The sequence below is a fragment of the Vicugna pacos genome, chromosome 11 (genome assembly GCF_048564905.1).
Source record: "Vicugna pacos chromosome 11, VicPac4, whole genome shotgun sequence".
Lineage (NCBI taxonomy): Eukaryota > Metazoa > Chordata > Mammalia > Artiodactyla > Camelidae > Vicugna > Vicugna pacos.
The window spans coordinates 20,850,502-20,867,369 of NC_132997.1; the positions used below are offsets into that span (position 1 = coordinate 20,850,502).

Here is a 16,868-nt window from a genome sequence, read left to right on the forward strand (position 1 = left end):
AGACCATATTACCCAAGGTGGTCTACAGATTCAATGCAATCACTATCGAAATAACAAGGGCATTTTTCACAGACCTAGAATAAATTATTAAAGTTTGTGTGGAAACACAGAAGAATCCAAATAGCCAAAACAATCTTAAGAAAGGGGAACAGAAGTAAGGGAATCATGCTCCTGGGCTTCAGAGTATACTACAAAGCTATAGTAATTAAAACAGTATGGTACTGATCCATTTTGATTCTTGAATGCATTCTTTTCTTTAATAGTTAAAGCAGATGTACACTGCATGTTTGAAAGCCTCAAAACAATCTGTTGCAGCTAGAATAAACTTTAAGCCAAATCATGTGTAACCCAGAATGACTTATCCATATCTCAGCATGTGAAAATTTCCTCCATCATCTGTCATCCTGTAGTCCAGTAATATAAGGTTAATATTTTGGCATGTTTTTATCTAGTGTGTGTATATGTTGCACATGCATGGATTATTCCATCGACACCATGATGCATACAATTTTTGTAATTTTTATCCATTCTTACATTCTCTGCTCTAAAATTGGATAACATATTTATGTTTACATTATGTCTTTTTTCTGGCTTTCTATTGTCTTAAAATTTTGTCAACATTCTCTCCCTGACTCCTGCAATACATTTTGAAAGCTATAGAAAGTATTACTATTAATTTGTTGGCTGATCTTAATTGTGAACATATTTTCTTAAAGTATATAGTTTTAATACCTGCCAAAAATTTACTCAATATATTTACCTTCCCAAATAAGATGAAACTTTTAGAACATTCTGACTAATAATTAACTACTCTTTTCTTTCTTCTAATGTTTTTCCAGTCTTTAACTACTATCATTTTTCTTTTAAAAATTGCTGATATTTTATAATCCTTAAATAATAACATTTACCAACATATGTAATCACTCTGCCATCACTTTTGCATCCCATTTTTCCCTTCTCATTTGGTTCTTTGCTCAGTGAGGCTTGGTGGGTGTTAAGTTCTGAGTCTGGAAATAACTGCAAAAAATTTTCTTTCTTATTTTTGAATGATTAGTCTGCTCGACATAGAATTGTAGATTGACACATTTTCATCAATATTTTGAAGATACTTTTTTCTTCTGCCATCTCTTGTCACTGATAAACCTGTTTTCAATCTGTCATTCTTTTGTAGATAATGTCTTTTATTTTTGTTGACTTTTGTAATTTTCTCATCCTTATTCATATTTGGCTTTGCTTTAATATGTGTAGTATGACTTTATTTGTTTTTGTTTGTTTGTTTATTTATTTATAATCTTTCCCTGTACTTAGAACTTTTATTTTAAAGACTGATGTGTACCTAAATGTTTCAAGAATTCTTGACAATTACCTTTTCATATATTGATCAGTTTCTCCTCTTTTCCTGAAATTCCTCTTAGATGGGTATTGGAGCCATGTGGTCCAACACTCTATGTCTCCTAACTTGTCTTTTATATTTTTAAAATCTACCCTACTCCTTTTGCTATAACCTTCATGTATTTCTTGACAGTGTCTTCCAGTTCATTAACTCTCTCTATGATTCTATCCAACCTGATGTTTATATTTTCAATGTAATTATCTTAAAATCATAATAATTTTTTGCTTCTTAAGATTTATAATATTTTTTTACCATATCTATGATTACTTTTAAAATAATTTCTCATTCTTATTTTGAATATTATCTTTCCTTTATCTCTGTGATGCTTATAAAAATATAATAAAATTCTGTTTGGATTTCCTATAGTTTTTGTTTCATCTTTCCTTTGTTAATAGCTGTATGCATTGTTTCTACTCATTAGTTTTCTTTAAGATATTACAATGTTGATTTAAAATAGGTGTCAGAAGATGTCAGAAGTTTACAGCCTGTAGGCTTTTTGTAAATAAAATTCAATTGGAACATAGCCTTATACATCCAATCATTTATGAATTATCTATGATTGCTTTTGTGTTACAGCTGAAGAGTTGAGGAGTTCTGACCAAAACTGTCTGTCAATCTGTTTGTCCCTTGCTCTCTTCCGTCCCCTGACCCGATACATCTGCACTCTCTTAATTTTTTCAATTATTTTGACTTAGTCTGCCTGGGAGTCCTGCCATGTGGACATGTTTAGTTATTCAAGATTCGGTCATCAAGCTAGTGAACGACTTGGCTCAGGTCACGCCTGGAAAGCTGTAACTGTCTGCTGTTGCTGCCCTAGACACACAGCTGTGTATGGACCATAGCTCTTTTCACCCTCCTTTCATGAGTCTAGAGCCCAGTCACAGCTCTGGGTTTCCAGTGGTGAGACCAGTTCCATTCCCTGCTGTGTGACCTCTCTCCCCACCAGTTTCCATGTAAGCCAAGATCTTTACCTTCTCCTCCATGTGCACACTCCGGTGACCTCTCACCTCCACATTATGTATTCCTTTAGGCTTCTCTGCTATTTCTGGTCCAAAGAGATATTAACATTTTTTGTAAAGCACATTGTGTTGGTTTTATTTTCTCTTTTATGTTCCCATTCACTGCTATGTGTTTTCAGCAGAAGTAAGGCTCAGCCTATGAAGTCATCATTCCACTTGACTGGACATCTGTATTCACTTTTATATATCTTTTCCCACTGAAAGTTACACCACGAGCATTTCCTATGTCATTTACTATAATTCAAGAACTGTTTAAGATGGTTTCATAATAATCCATCTTATGATTGTGCTGTAATTTAGTAAGTCATTAGATTCTGGTAAGAAATTAGACTCCAATTTTCCCTTCTCTTAAATATTTTGTTGAACATCCTTGTTGATAGCCTTTTTTCTTTCACTATATTTCTGATAATTTCCTTAATATAGATTATTACAATTACAATTACTGGATCAGATTTAATGGACATTTTGTAACATTCCTGATGCTTTTTTACCAAAATGCTTTCTAGAAGGGCAACTTATGAATTTAAAGGTTGGTTTGTCTCCTAAAATAGAATTGAATAATAAAAAATTTATGAGATTTAGATCAGTAAGGAATCTCAGAGATATTATACTCTAATACCTATCATTCAACAACTGTTTTATTAAATTAATAGAAAATAAAAAATAGAAACATAGACCCTTCCTTCATAGTTCATAGACTAGTAGAGAACTGATAGATATCTGAGTAACCACTACCCAGTATAAAGGTATTTTTTTGGTTATATAAATAAGATACTATACAAACACAGAAAAGGAATGATTGAATACACTTGTAGAATTATATTTAAATTGGATTTTGAAAAGTAACCAATAAAGTGACAAGAAATGGATGGTAAAATCTGATATAGCTAGAACATAAGGTACTGAGGGAGATGGAATCAGAAGATGGCAAGCCATCTTTGCAAAGGGTCTTAAGGGCCTGCTGAAGTGTTTGGACTCCATTGGGCAGTCACTGCTTAGCCACGGGAATGCTTCTAGGCCAGGACGCAGTGCACTCAGATAGGCTTTTCTGAAAGGCCATCATGAGGCACTTGTGAATGATGGTTTAGAGGGGAGACTTGAAGCTGGAGAACTAGCTAGTCAGATATTATCATGCAAGCTAAGGACCCTGGGTTAGGATGAAGAGGAGAAAGGGATCTGGGAGTCCTTGGAGATGCAATGGAGCAGGATTTTAACCAAACACATATACAGGGTAAGGAATTGTCTTGTTATTTCACACTATGGAAAAACAGGCTTTTTTCCAAACACAGTATATCAGGGACTACTGGGCACCCGAGTCAGACACTGGGTCCCATGATAAAAAGTCAAAGCCTGGGTAGGATGGGAAAGTTCTGGTTATACCTGACCTACATCACAGCTCTATGTCTGGTTAAAAGAAAATAGAGTATCGGGGGGGTCAAGATGGCAGAGACGTAGGACCACGAGTTCACCTCTTCTCACGACTAAAAACAAACCCACAGTGACTGCTAAACAACCACTGAGAAAAAAGACTGGAACCTAGCAAAAAAGATCTTCTTCAATTGGAAATATAGAGAGAGACCTGCAGGGGACAGTAGGAGGGCATGCTGACAATAGAATCAGGGCCAATACCGCCTGGGTGGGTGACCCACAAGCTGAAGCGTAATTAAGTCACAGAGGCCCTCCCACAGGACTGAGAGCGCTGAGCCCATGTCAGGCTCCCGAGCCCGAGGTCCAGCGTTGGGAAGAGGAGAGCCCAGGACATGTGGTTTTGAAGGCCAGGGGCCTTACCTCCAGGAGCCCCATGTGACTGGGGCAAACAGAGATTTCATTCTCTTGGGACACATAACAGAATTTCCCATGTGCCAGGTCCAAGGGTAGAGGCATTGATTTCATAGGAACTTGGGCCAGACCTGCCTGCTGGTTTTGAAAGGTGCCTGGGGATCTAGGGGATGCCTGTGCTTCACCCTGGAGACATAAAAGCTGATGGCAGATATTCCAGGAATGTTCATGTAAGTGAGCTTCCCTGGAGGCTGACACCTTTATTGGATCCTTAGGTACCAAGACCCAGCCCAACCAAACATCTTGTAGGCTTAAGGGCGAGTAAGCCTCAGGCCAAACAACATACAAGATGTGAACACAGAAAGAGAATTATTGATCCAAAAATTTTTATAGAAGACAAAATACCCTGAATAGATAAAGCAATTTCAAGAAAGAAGAACAAAGCTGGATGAATCATACTTCCTCACTTCAAACTTTATACAAAGCTACAGGAGTCAAAACAATATGGTACTGACATAAAAACGGACACATAGATCAGTGGAACAGAATAGAGAGCCCAGAAATAAACTCACAAATTAATTAATTTATGACAAAGGAGCCAGGAATATACAATGGGGAAAATGCATTCTCTTCAATAAATGGCGTCTGGAAAACAGAAGAGCCATATGCAAAAGAATGAAGCTATACCACTAGCTTACACCACCCACAAAAACTAACTCAAAGTAGATTAAAGAGTTGAATGTAGATGTAAAACTTATAGAAGGAAACATAGGTGCTAAGCTCATTGATATTGGTCTTCATACTGATTTTTAAAATTTGACACAACAAGCAAAGGCAACAAAAGCAAAAATGAAAAAAAAAATGGGACTACATCAAACTAAAAAACTTTTGTACAGCAAAGGAAACCATCAACAAAATGGAAGGGCAACCTATGGAACGGGAGGAAATATTTGTAAACTCATGTATGATTAGTAGTTAATATCCAAAATACATAAAGATATTCTACAATTCAGTAGGGAAAAAAAAGGAAGAAAGAAAAAGAAAAAACAATCTGATTCAAAACAGGCAGAGGATCTGAGTAGGCATTTTTTCAAAGAAGGCACACAGAGAGTTAACAGACACATGAAAGGATCTTCAAGATGACTGACCATCGGGGAAATGCAAATCAAAGCCACAATGAGATTTCACCTCACACCTATTGGAACAGCTATTATCAAAAAGACAGGAAAATAACAAGTGCTAGCAGGAATGTGGTAAAAAGGGAACCCTCCTGCACTGTTGGTGGGAATGTAAATTGATGCAGCCACTATGGTATATAGTATGGAGGGTCCTCAAAAAATTAAAATATAAAGAACTACTATATGATCCAGCATTCTCCCTCTAGATATTTATCCAAAGGAAGCAAAAACACTAACTGAAAAACCTATCTGCACCCCTATGTTTACTGCAGCATTATTTACTACAGCCAAAACATGGAAGTGATCTAAGTTTCCATCAATAGATGATAGGTAAAGAAAATGTCATATATACATATGACACAAATATTCCACATATAGGAAAATGTGATGTATATATATAATAAATATCCCATTGAATATATATGGGATATTTTTCAGACATAAAAAGAAAGATATGTTGCCATTTACAACAACACAGAAGGACTTGGAGGGTCTTCTGCTAACTGAAATGTCAGACAAAGAAAACAGATATCACATGATCTCACATTGTGGAACCAAAAAAGAAACCGAAACAAACAAAAAACCCACCAAAACTGTCAAAACACCAAAACCTGACTCTGAGTTACAAAGAACAGATTAGTAATTGACAGAGGTGGGGGCTGGGAGCTGCCTCAGACTCTATGGTTCTTCTCATTTTAAGTCAATAAGTTTTGAAACTGAAGTGGACCCGGAAGCCAAGTCTGGCAGAAAGCGCCCTCCAGCACCTAGGGCTGTGATGCCTTCTGCCCTGACCCGGGGGCTGGAGCGAATCCTAGACCAGCTCTCTTACCTGTTGCTGAGTGAAGGTGCAGTGCTGGTGACACCTGGGGATCGAGCGAATGACAAGCGGATGGCCAGCACCATCTCTGAGCAGGTCAGCGCCACCTGTTGTGTCCACAGCACTGCAGGGACATACCCTTCAAGCTCCTGTCAGTGGTCTTTGGAGAACACACTTTGCTGGTGACCATGTCAGGCCAGAGAGTGTTTGAACTGAGGCCAGGAGCCCACTGACATCTGCCCCTGCCTGTAGGGAAGAGGCCGAGGTGGAGGGGTCCTGAGCCTCTGTGATGAGGAAGACACAGACCTCTGCCACCTCTCTCTCAGCTTGCCTCTAGGACTGAGGCTGTGGGCTCTCCCACCTCCCCACCCCTACCTGGACCAGCAGAGGTATGGGTACTTTGCACTATGTTAGGGAGAGTGAGGGTGAGTGCATCTCCCTCTCCCCACCCTCCCATCTAATGAACTTGAATTCGATGGTCCCAGGACAAAAGAAAGAAAAGAAAAGAAAAAAAATATATGAAAAAGATAAAAGGATCTGACTACATTGATAGTGAACTTTTCATACTCAAAGAAATGTCCCCCAAATGTTAATTCTCCCTTCTTAGTGAGATAAGTTACTTTATTTATGTAATTGAAAGTATCTCATTTTTAGAATAATTTGAATATTCTCCTTTAAACACCCAGGTATCCGATCACTGTCCCTTACTCCAGGATATATCTGATTTTCCAAGGGAGGTGAGGCTCCTGCTCCGGGTTAAGACACATGTGACACTGCTTGCATGGGCTCTAATGTTCTGGCTAAAGGATGCTCAACCCCAGCCTTGGGAAGTGGGAGGTAATGGACTCAGAGGTTAATAGGATGATAGTGTGGAATTCACCCTCAGAAGCATAAGGAAAGTAGGATGTCTTACCACCTCAAGATCATCTCATAGAGAGGGGAACAGCATACCTGGAGGTAGTCCCGAGTTCAAACCCCAATCTCAGGCTGAGTCACTGTGTCAAACACAGGATGCCATCATTTTACAAGAGCCAAAGACAACAGGAGCACTTCCTGTGCCATGACTCTTGTGTGATGTGTCACACCACGTTCCTTATTGCTCTCCAGGGCTCTGTGACTACCTGAGGTGTTACTTCCCTTGTTGTGAAAAGGGACCAGGGTGGGGATTCTGCACAACTCAAACCCCAGCACATGGGGACAGACTCAAGGAGATCACCACTGTGGCCCTTTGTTTTATTGTTGATACTGAGAAACCCAAGTTGCCCTGGGAGCACAAACAGGCCCATGGAGTTTCCCCTCTGAACTTGACCCAGCCTTGGTCTATGTCTCTGCTAGAGTAACATTCCTCCCTGAGTTTGTAGCTGCCCTTCTAATCCCTCCCTGACCCCAAGACATTTGTACCCCCTGAGCACTGGGCATTTGTACTCTGGTGCCATGGGACCTTGTTTAAGTCTTCTTCAAGACAGTCTCTTTCCAATTTCTCTTCCAAATACACTCCTGTTTTTCATACCTATTTCACTGGAAGTTATCACCTCTGATGCAGATGCATCACTTGGATTTCTTATCTCCATCCCAACCCTTTGCTTTCCTCAACCCACAAACCCCTTTATGTCCCATGGTCTCTGCCTGCAGGACTCAAGGGGGAACCAGTTTCACTGCTCCACCTGCACTTCCATCGCTCCCCTCGTCCAGTCACCACCATCATTAGCCTCAAATCACAGTCATGGTATCCTACTCACTTTATCTTCTTTTCCAAAGTGGTAGCTAATAACCTTTCAAATTGAAGTCAAAGTGTAGTGGTATCAGCCCCTTCCATCTTCTGACCCCTGGTAGCCTTACCCTCCCTTCTCCCATTCTTTCACTGCATTCTGGAGACTCTGGATTTGACTGGTCCTCACACACACTGTGATGACAGCTCCTTCAGAGCTGTCACCTGTACTGTCCCCTCAACCTACAGAGCTTCTCTCCAGGTGACCTTCATGTTCAGGTGTCCCTTCCTAGAAGAGGTCTTTCAGGACCACTTCTGCCAAGGCTAACCCAGATTCCACTGCTTCCACTTTCCTCTTCATATTTATATGTGTATCACCTCTGAAATTCCATACCTTCTGTTTAATTTGGAATGTGTTGGAATCATCCTTTCCTCCCCAACAGGAAGACAGGACTACGTTTTAGTTTTAATTTCTCTTCTCCAACCCAAGCACAATTTTTTCCTTTAATCAATTCAAGGAAATGCCATACACTTTATTATGATGCTCCCTCTGTCATTTATTCATGTGATTCCCTCCAGTTACAAAAGTGTTATGAGCTCCGTCCCTTCTACCATGATGAAAACCACTTTGCGCCCATTCCACTGGGAGAACACATCATCTGTGAATAACGGTACTAACTGCGGACCTAAAACTTAACTATGAAAAGAAAACCCTAACACTGCCCTAGCTTTCCACTGACGTGTGAGTGCAAGATGGCAAGCGAGACATGAGGGGCAGGGATGTGGAGGTGTCCGCAAATTGTCCAGGTGGATTTCTTCTTGGTCAGAAAACTCATACTGTAGCATTACTGCAGGAAAAAGAAACAATCTCCATGAAATTCACCAAATTTATTTTTAAATATATCTATTGTTATGACAGAATATAAGTATTCAATAAAAACTCTAATGAGCATACTCTATTATCATCTCAAAAGACATTGTCTTTTTTATAGAATACAAAACTCAGGCATAAACATTTCTTTTCCTTAAACTGATGACTTTTAAGATTTCAACTCTAGAAAAAATACTATGGCCAACTTAAACTCTATACTGATAAACTACATGTGTTATCAAATTATACTGCAATATTTGTATACAGAAACCTATATATACATTTCTACAATTAATGCACAATAGCTACTAAAACTGCCTTAAGAAATGTGGTGCAAGGAAGGTTCAAACTGAGTAAAAGATCAGTCTCTTAAACACATTTCTTTCACTGCTAATTAGAGACAATTCGAGCATTCTGTGAATATTGAGAAAGTCCCACATTTCTTGGTGTTTTCTGGGAATTCCATACATTTGAGATGGAGAAGGTGACCATGAAGAAGTTCACTGCTGTGCTCACTGGTACAGTTGGAGGGACTCTGGTCCAAAGGAGGGGACTGCCCTCCATCCACTGGCCTCCTTGCAGCGCAGGTGGAGATCTGACAGGGTGAGTGAATGCAGCCCGGCAGCTTGGGAGGCCTGGGTGGAGGGGAGGGCACAGCACAGCTTTAATACGAGGGCCCACTCCTGGGAAAGGGATCATCAAGGTTTGGTGCCTGGTCCCCTGGCTGGTTTGTAACAGCCCCTTGTGATGTGCTGATTCTCGTGACCTCTTCTAGGAACTTGCGCACTTTCAGCATCTCCACCACCTCTGCTTGAATAGACTGCAGGATCTCTCTTTCCTCAGTTCTTCAATGAGAAAAGTGATTTCCTTCCTTGAACTCAGATTGACCGTCATCAAGTGTCTGTAAGCCTTAGTGAGGCTGGGTACGTTTACTGGCTCCTTCTCTCGCCTGGCGTTCTTTAAAGTTGTCTCCATGCTAGGACACTCCTGTTTAGCCACATAAAGCTGGTCGATGAGCTGGCACTTCTCTTGGATCTGGGCAGCCAGTGTTTCAGCCGCTGCTTTTCATAGCTTTGATAAAGGTTACTTCTAACACACTGAATAAGTCTGCAGGTAAATAAGACACCACCAATGAGGTGAAGACAGGGAGACTCAACACTGCCTCTCACTGGAGGCTCTGGAACATGAGCTGAGAACACAGGCCATCGGGCAGCAGCACCACCAGGACCGCGCTCAACTCCCTCAGGATCAGCCTGAAGCCAAGCTCCATGGAGGACAGCAGCCCCTCCATGGCATTGACCCATCCAGGGCTCTACCCGGTTACCGTGGAGCCACCAGCCACAACAAGCCCCCAGGGACACCCGCAATGTTCCACCTGGAACCCAGCCAGCAACTGACATCCCAGATTGGTCAGTTACCAGTGTGTGGGGGAGGGGCTGTGTCAGAGGGGAGGGTTGTAACCAAAGTGTCATTCTCTCCATTACTGTCCAATGGTAATTTTTCTTACCTCTTCGTTTTTGTGTTTATATCTATATACAGTAAAAAAAAAAAAGTGAAATGTATCAACGTTAAGTTACTGATTTCACGAATTTTTCAAATTCCTAACCCTCCACAGTCTTCAAAAAGTCAATGTATGTATCATATGTTTGAATCATATCCATTAACATAGAATATACACTTCTGTCACATTTCAACTGAACCACACCCTCTGACAACACGCATCCATCAGTTTCATGGTGGCTGAACTTGATAAAAATTAAATAAATCACACTGCACACTGTGATGTCTGTCTCTTTTGCTCTAAGTAACATTTTTAAAGATACATGCTTTTAATTGAATATGCCATTCATTCTATTTGTAGCCCTGAATAATTCGTCCTTGTAAGGTTATATCACTAATTAATCCATCCTCTTTTTTTTAATACACTTTATTCTTTTTGAGCAGTTTCAGATTCACAGCAGAATTGAGCAGACAATACAGAGTGTTCACACATATCCCTCATCATCACCACCACACACACATACTCCCCTAGCCTCAACATTCCGCATCAGTGTGGCATGTTTGGTACAATCGATGAACCAACATGGGCACATTATTATCAACCAAAGTCTATAGTTTACATTAGGGTTCACTCTTGATGTTGTACATTCTGTGGGCTTTTTGACAAATGAATCATGACATGTAGCCACTATAGAATCACACAGAATAATTTCATTGCCCTAAAAATCCCTTGTGCACCATATATTCATCCCTCCCTCCCTCTCCCCAGGATCTTTTTATTGTTTCTGTAGCTGTGCCTTTTCCAGAATGTCATTTGGTTGGAATCCTACAGTTTGTAGCCTTTTCAGACTGGCTCTTTTCATTTAGTAATAGGTCTTTTAAGTTACTTCCCTGTCTCTCATGGCTTTAGCTTTTTTTTTACTGTACCTATATTTTTAAAATTTACCTATATGAACTGTTTATTGTTTGTAAGAACATTTAGCGCTTTAGCTTCTTAAACTTACATCATTATCAAAGGAATAAAGCCAACCACAAAATAAGAATTAATTGAAAAAGATACATATGCCTTGCTCTTAACAGCAACATTATTTATAATTGCTGAGATAAGGAAGCATCTTAAGTGTACATCAATAGTTGAATAGATAAAGAAGATGCAGTATATATATATCATATATATATACACATATATATATGAATACAACTCACTCATAAAAAAGAAGGATATTTTGCCATTTGCTGCCCTTCATTCACTTTTCTTTTCACTTCAAGAACCAGACATTTTTAACTGGCAGAGGCAGTTCTATTACATGAAAAACAACAAAATACCTAGAAATAAACTTATCCAAGGAGGTTACCTATATCCTGAAAACTGAAATGACACAAAGAAATGGAAAGACTTCTTGTGCTCTTGGATTTTAATAATCAACACTATCAAAATGGCCACACTGCCCAAAGCAACCCACAGATCCAATGCAGCCCCATCAAAATATTCATGACATTCTTCACAGAACTAGAACAAACAATTCCAAAATTTGTAAGGAACCATAAAAGACACTGAAAAGCCAAAGCAATCTTTTGTAGGTCTGTCTTTTTTAGTTTTTTCTCCACTTTCTTCTTTTTGTTTTCTTTTCTTATGGTTTGATGACTAAAGAAGGTCCTTTAACATTTGTTGTAAAGCTGGTTTGGTGGTGCTGAAATCTTTTAGCTTCCATTTATCTGTGACACTTTGGATGGAAAGAGTATTCTCGGTTGTAAGTTTTCCCCTTTCATTACTTTAAATATATCGTGCCACTCCCTTCTGGCCTGTAGAGTTTCTGCTGAAAAATCAGCTGATAGCCTTATGGGAGTTCCCTTGTATGTTTTTTGTTGCTTTTCTACTGCTAATTTTAATATTTTCTCCTTATCCTTCATTTTGGTCAATTTGATGACCATGTGCCTTGGTGTGTTCCTCTTTGGGTTGATCCTGTGTTGATCCTGAATATCAACAATTTTCTATGATTCAACATTATACAGTAGAGATTTAGACAATGATGAGAATATGACTCTATAACAAAAATTACAGAAAGCAGCCATATCTACACTCATACATATGCCTATGTATCTGTATATAGATATATTTTTATTATTAATTAAAGAGAATTAAATTCTGGGCTCAACTATAAGCTTCCTGGGGACAGAGCATCTTTATCTGCTGACCACTGCATTCCCAACACGTGGCACAAAGCCTGGTGTGTGGAAGGTGTGCAATTGAATTTTCAATAAATGAAGACATTATGAGATCAGCAAGAAATCCTAAAAGAAGGTAAAAGATGGAAAAATGAAAACAGATATAAATGAATGAGAGAACTGAGAAATTAAGAAAGAAAGAAATCTAAAGGCTGGTTCCTTAAAAACAAACAAAACAAGCAGCTGCCTGATGAAACCAAGGGGAAAAGACAAGAGTCTTAGTGGATACTGAACACATGCTAAGCACAGTCTGAAACATGTTTACACGCATTTTTTTTTCATTTACACTTCACATCTCACACCAGATACCAAGAAAAGGATGGATTAATCACAATGTGCAAACTATACATATCATTGCAATGAACAGATCTTACTTAGGTGCTTGAACAAAACTGAATATCTGAACAAACAAAATGCCAAAAACAAACAGATAAACACACTTATTGAACATCTGGAGAAATTTGAACACTGAATATTTGATATCAAGAAATGAATTAACACTTTAGGGTGTGAGAAAGGTCTTTTTCTTAGGCCCTTTAAAATCCTTATCTTTTAGCTGTACACATTTTTAGATGAAATAAGATTTGAAGCAAAAATCCAATGAATGGAATTGATTAAATAAACTCTAAAATAGTTAATCAACTGAGTTTTTATTTTATTTATTTTTTAAATGGAGGTACTGAGATTGAACCCAGGACCTTGTGCATGCTAAGCATGTGCTCCACTACTGAGCTATTATCCCCCCAACTGAATTTTTAAATATCACATAGTGGAAAATTCTTTAGCAACATGCTGTAAAATACCTAAATATATGTAAAGATGAAAAATAAAATTCAAAACAGTATAATGTTAATTTGCTTAAAAATACAATATGTATTAAAATATCATTTAAAATAAATGTATATAGTGAGAAAGCAAGAGTGAGAATACATACATTCAAAAAATTAAGAATTAAACCAAAAAATATGGATTTGATGGTTGGCCTTACAGGCGATTTTTACTTGCTTTCCACGGTTCCAAATTTTTCAGATTCCACCTAATTAGATGTACTATGGTCAAGAAAATAAAGTGAAATTCAAACTTTTAAAGGCCCCAGGTAGCCCCTTCCTCACCCCCTCTGCCATTACCTTAACTCTACACCCTCATTATTTTGTGCCTGAATTGTGTTAACATAGTTCAATCTTATTTCTAGTTTCTCTCTGTGCCCCAAAGCCGGAGGTGCTTTCTAAGGGAAATAATCACATCCCGAGTCTCAGTGGTGTCTTAGGCACTGGAGAAATGCAAAATTAAAAAAAAAAAAAGATTCCTGTCATCAAAAATATACAGGACATAGGTTAGAATTAAGCCGAGTCTGTAACGGAGAAGTGCTAACATCAGTAGCTTGAACTGAGTCCCTCAGGCAGAGGAGGGGGGCTTGGAGGGAGCCCTCCTGGAGTCCAGGGTCCCGAATGCCCGCTCAGGGCCAGCCTGACAATCCATATATATTGGATATTTTATCTCTAGTTTCCTACATACCAAGGTAATAAAAACAACTTACTGGCCTTATTTTTAAGTGGTGAAAATTCAACAGTATATATTTATATAAATTCAATATATTTAAATTAGTATTTAATATATTTAAATTACTATTTAAATTTATATAAATATATAAATACACTTATATTGGTATGTTTAAACTAGCGTATATTAGTATACATTATATATGTATTAGTTTTATATATTTTAATATAGCTTTATATATTATATATATTAGTATATATATGTATAAATTAGGCATATATTTAAATTAGCAATTCATAAAACAAAACAAGTTCAACTATATGAATAATAGTTTTTTTAATTTACTTTTTTCTTATATAAAATTAAGAGCTAAAAAATGTCAATGCCAGTATTAACTAAAACCACTCACTATGGGTTAAAGCAGAAGGGAAAACAAAATTTACTAATGGAAAGTGGCACTGGCCACTAAAGCTTTAACAGGAAAAGTCCACAGTCATTGTGATAAAACCTCTGGAAGCCTTTATGCTAGTACGAGAGCTGACGCGGGGTATAAGGGGGGAAAAGTCAAATTAGGGCCAACTCCAAAAGACTCCTTAAATAAATCACAACAGCTATGCTGACTTACCCTTCCTGAAACGCGAACAGTACCATGCCCAAACCCATTTAAATACTTGAAGATGGAGACATTCCACACACACACTGGTGCCACTACATGCCTTTTAGAGAGCCTGCGCAGGGGAGCACCCCGGCACCACGGAAGGTGCTGAACCAAAGCCGACTGCGGAAAAGGCAGGGGAGGGGGGAAAACAAGACGATGACTTCGGGGTTGTGCACACCCGCCGCTGAGAACCAGACCACAGCTGCCCCCTCAAGCATCTGAGGTAATTCGCGGCTTCACTATGGGGACGTCAAGGGAAGGCCGCTAGGCGAGCACTCTGGGGTGGGGGTCCGTTCGCGTCCTGAGGTCCCGGGTTCCCCGGGTCCCGGCCTCCGACCCCCGCTCCCCTCCCCCACTCCGCGGGCCATCGAGGGCCGCCCGGGAAGCGCTGCGAGTAACGCCCCCGCCCAAGCGACCCGACCCCGCTCGAGACCCCCGGCGCGCGGACGACGGGGCAGCCCGGCTGCGGTCCGGCCAGGGTCGGGGTCGCGGGTCAGGCCGGCGCAACGGCCACATTCGACGAGGCGGAGCGGGAGGCCGGAAGGGCGCGGCCGGCACGCGGGGCGCGGACACTCACCACACCACGCGGTAGGAGCCCTCGCGGATGAGGCTGCTGGAGCGCGGCCCCACGTCGAACACCTGCCCGCGGACCAGCTCGGGGCCCGCGCCTGCCGCCGTCTCCACTGCTGCCGCCGTACTGGGCTCAACACTCCGCGGCCGCTGCTAGGCCCACGCCGCTCCTCCCGGAGGGACCGCGCCGCCGCCGCCACCACCACAGCAGCAGCCTCAGGGGAGCTGCGGGGCGTCGGAACGGCCAGACGCTCAGACCAACTGCCAACCGCGGCTTCCCTGCCTGACCAACGGGCGGGCCGGTAGGCGGACGGAGGGGCGCAGTTCAGGAGGGCTCTGGGGCGAGGCCGGGAAGGGCGCGCGCGGATTGGCTCCTGTGGTCTGGGGGCGGGGCTGCGCCTCAGGATGGAGACGGGTTATGTGAACTGGTGTCCACGCAATTTGTTTTCAATTTTTTTTTATGAGAAATAATTTTGCTGTGAACATTTGTAAACCAGTTTTTTGGGGATCTAGGTTTTATTTCTCACAGCTGCATACCTGAGATTGTCATGGCTGGGTTATAAGGAATCTCAATGGCCTTTTTAGAAACTCCAGACTGTTTCCAAAGTGGCTGCACCGTTTTACATGTTTCCAATAGCAGACTATGAGGGTTCCAATTTATCTCTACATTATAGCCAACACCTCTTATCGTCTATCTTTTTGATATAGTCATCCTCGTGGTTCTAAAGTGGCATCTCCTTGTGGTTTTGGATTGCGCTTCCCCGATATTGAGCTGCTTTCATATGCTTGTTGGCCATTTGTATATCTTCTTTGGAGCAGTATGTATTAGCAATTATGTATTCTAGATAAAATGCTCTTTTCAGAAATATGATTTGGAAAAAAATTCTCTCATTCTGTGGGTTGTCCATTACTTTCTTGAGAATGTCCTGCCCCAGGGCCTGGCATTAGCTCTTCCCTCTGCGTTGAATCCTCCCTGGACACATACGTGGTGGTCTCCCTCCTTCCTTCAGGTCTCAGCTCAAATGCCTGCTTGTCAGTAAGATCTCCCAGGATCCCTTGTAGTGATCACCCAGTGAGAACAATGATGACAGTCCCATGCATCACTATCCGTCCCACCTCCCTGCCTCATTTCCCTTCAAGGTTTTATTACCATTTCCATATAAAGTACAGTCTTTTGTGAATTGTCTAATTCTTAACTGAATTGGAATTTCAGAAAGGATTTTTTTAACCAGTTTGTTACTGCTTTATCCCAAATGTAATTCACTTTGCATAATGCAGTATGAATGCAAATGAAAGAATGAATTGCATGAGAATCAATAATATATTTCACTTTATTTTAATAAACCTATGACTTTTTCCAAATCTGCATGCGAATGTATATGCCAGCATAGTTCAGTCATTCTTTAGTTGGCTGATATAAAATTAATTTCTTCATTTTTTATGGGAAGTAACCTTTGGCTTTGGAAGATTTAATAGAAAATAATGGAGGAAAAGCTAAAATAAATAAGTAACTACTTAATAAAGACTGAAATGTGGCTACCAGCGGTGCAACTTGAACTGATTGAAGCTTGAGGATGGGTAGCTACTGGGAAGCATCATATTCTGCCACTGTGTCTCCCCTCTGAGTGTGAGGAAGTTTGCATGTCCAT

General features: G+C 40.3%; 1 protein-coding gene and 2 long non-coding RNA genes across 10 annotated transcripts in view; 2 read left to right on the forward strand and 1 right to left on the reverse strand.

The window, feature by feature from the left end:
* Positions 1-10,540, forward strand: part of LOC140699190 (uncharacterized) — a 26,289-nt gene extending 15,749 nt beyond the window's left edge. The window contains exon 4 of the long non-coding RNA XR_012077199.1: positions 9,164-10,540. This is a non-coding gene — a long non-coding RNA (uncharacterized lncRNA). The remainder of the gene's footprint in view (positions 1-9,163) is intronic.
* Positions 8,764-15,286, reverse strand: LOC140699198 (uncharacterized). The gene is made up of 2 exons (XR_012077208.1): positions 15,227-15,286; positions 8,764-9,872 (listed from the first exon to the last, which is right to left on the reverse strand). It is a non-coding gene; the product is annotated as an uncharacterized lncRNA (long non-coding RNA).
* Positions 15,274-16,868, forward strand: part of LOC140699184 (formin-2-like) — a 131,269-nt gene continuing 129,674 nt past the window's right edge. For all 8 annotated transcript variants that reach the window (XR_012077189.1, XR_012077190.1, XM_072970928.1 and 5 more), the window contains exon 1: positions 15,274-15,521. The gene's annotated coding sequence lies outside the window, so the exon portion shown is untranslated. The remainder of the gene's footprint in view (positions 15,522-16,868) is intronic.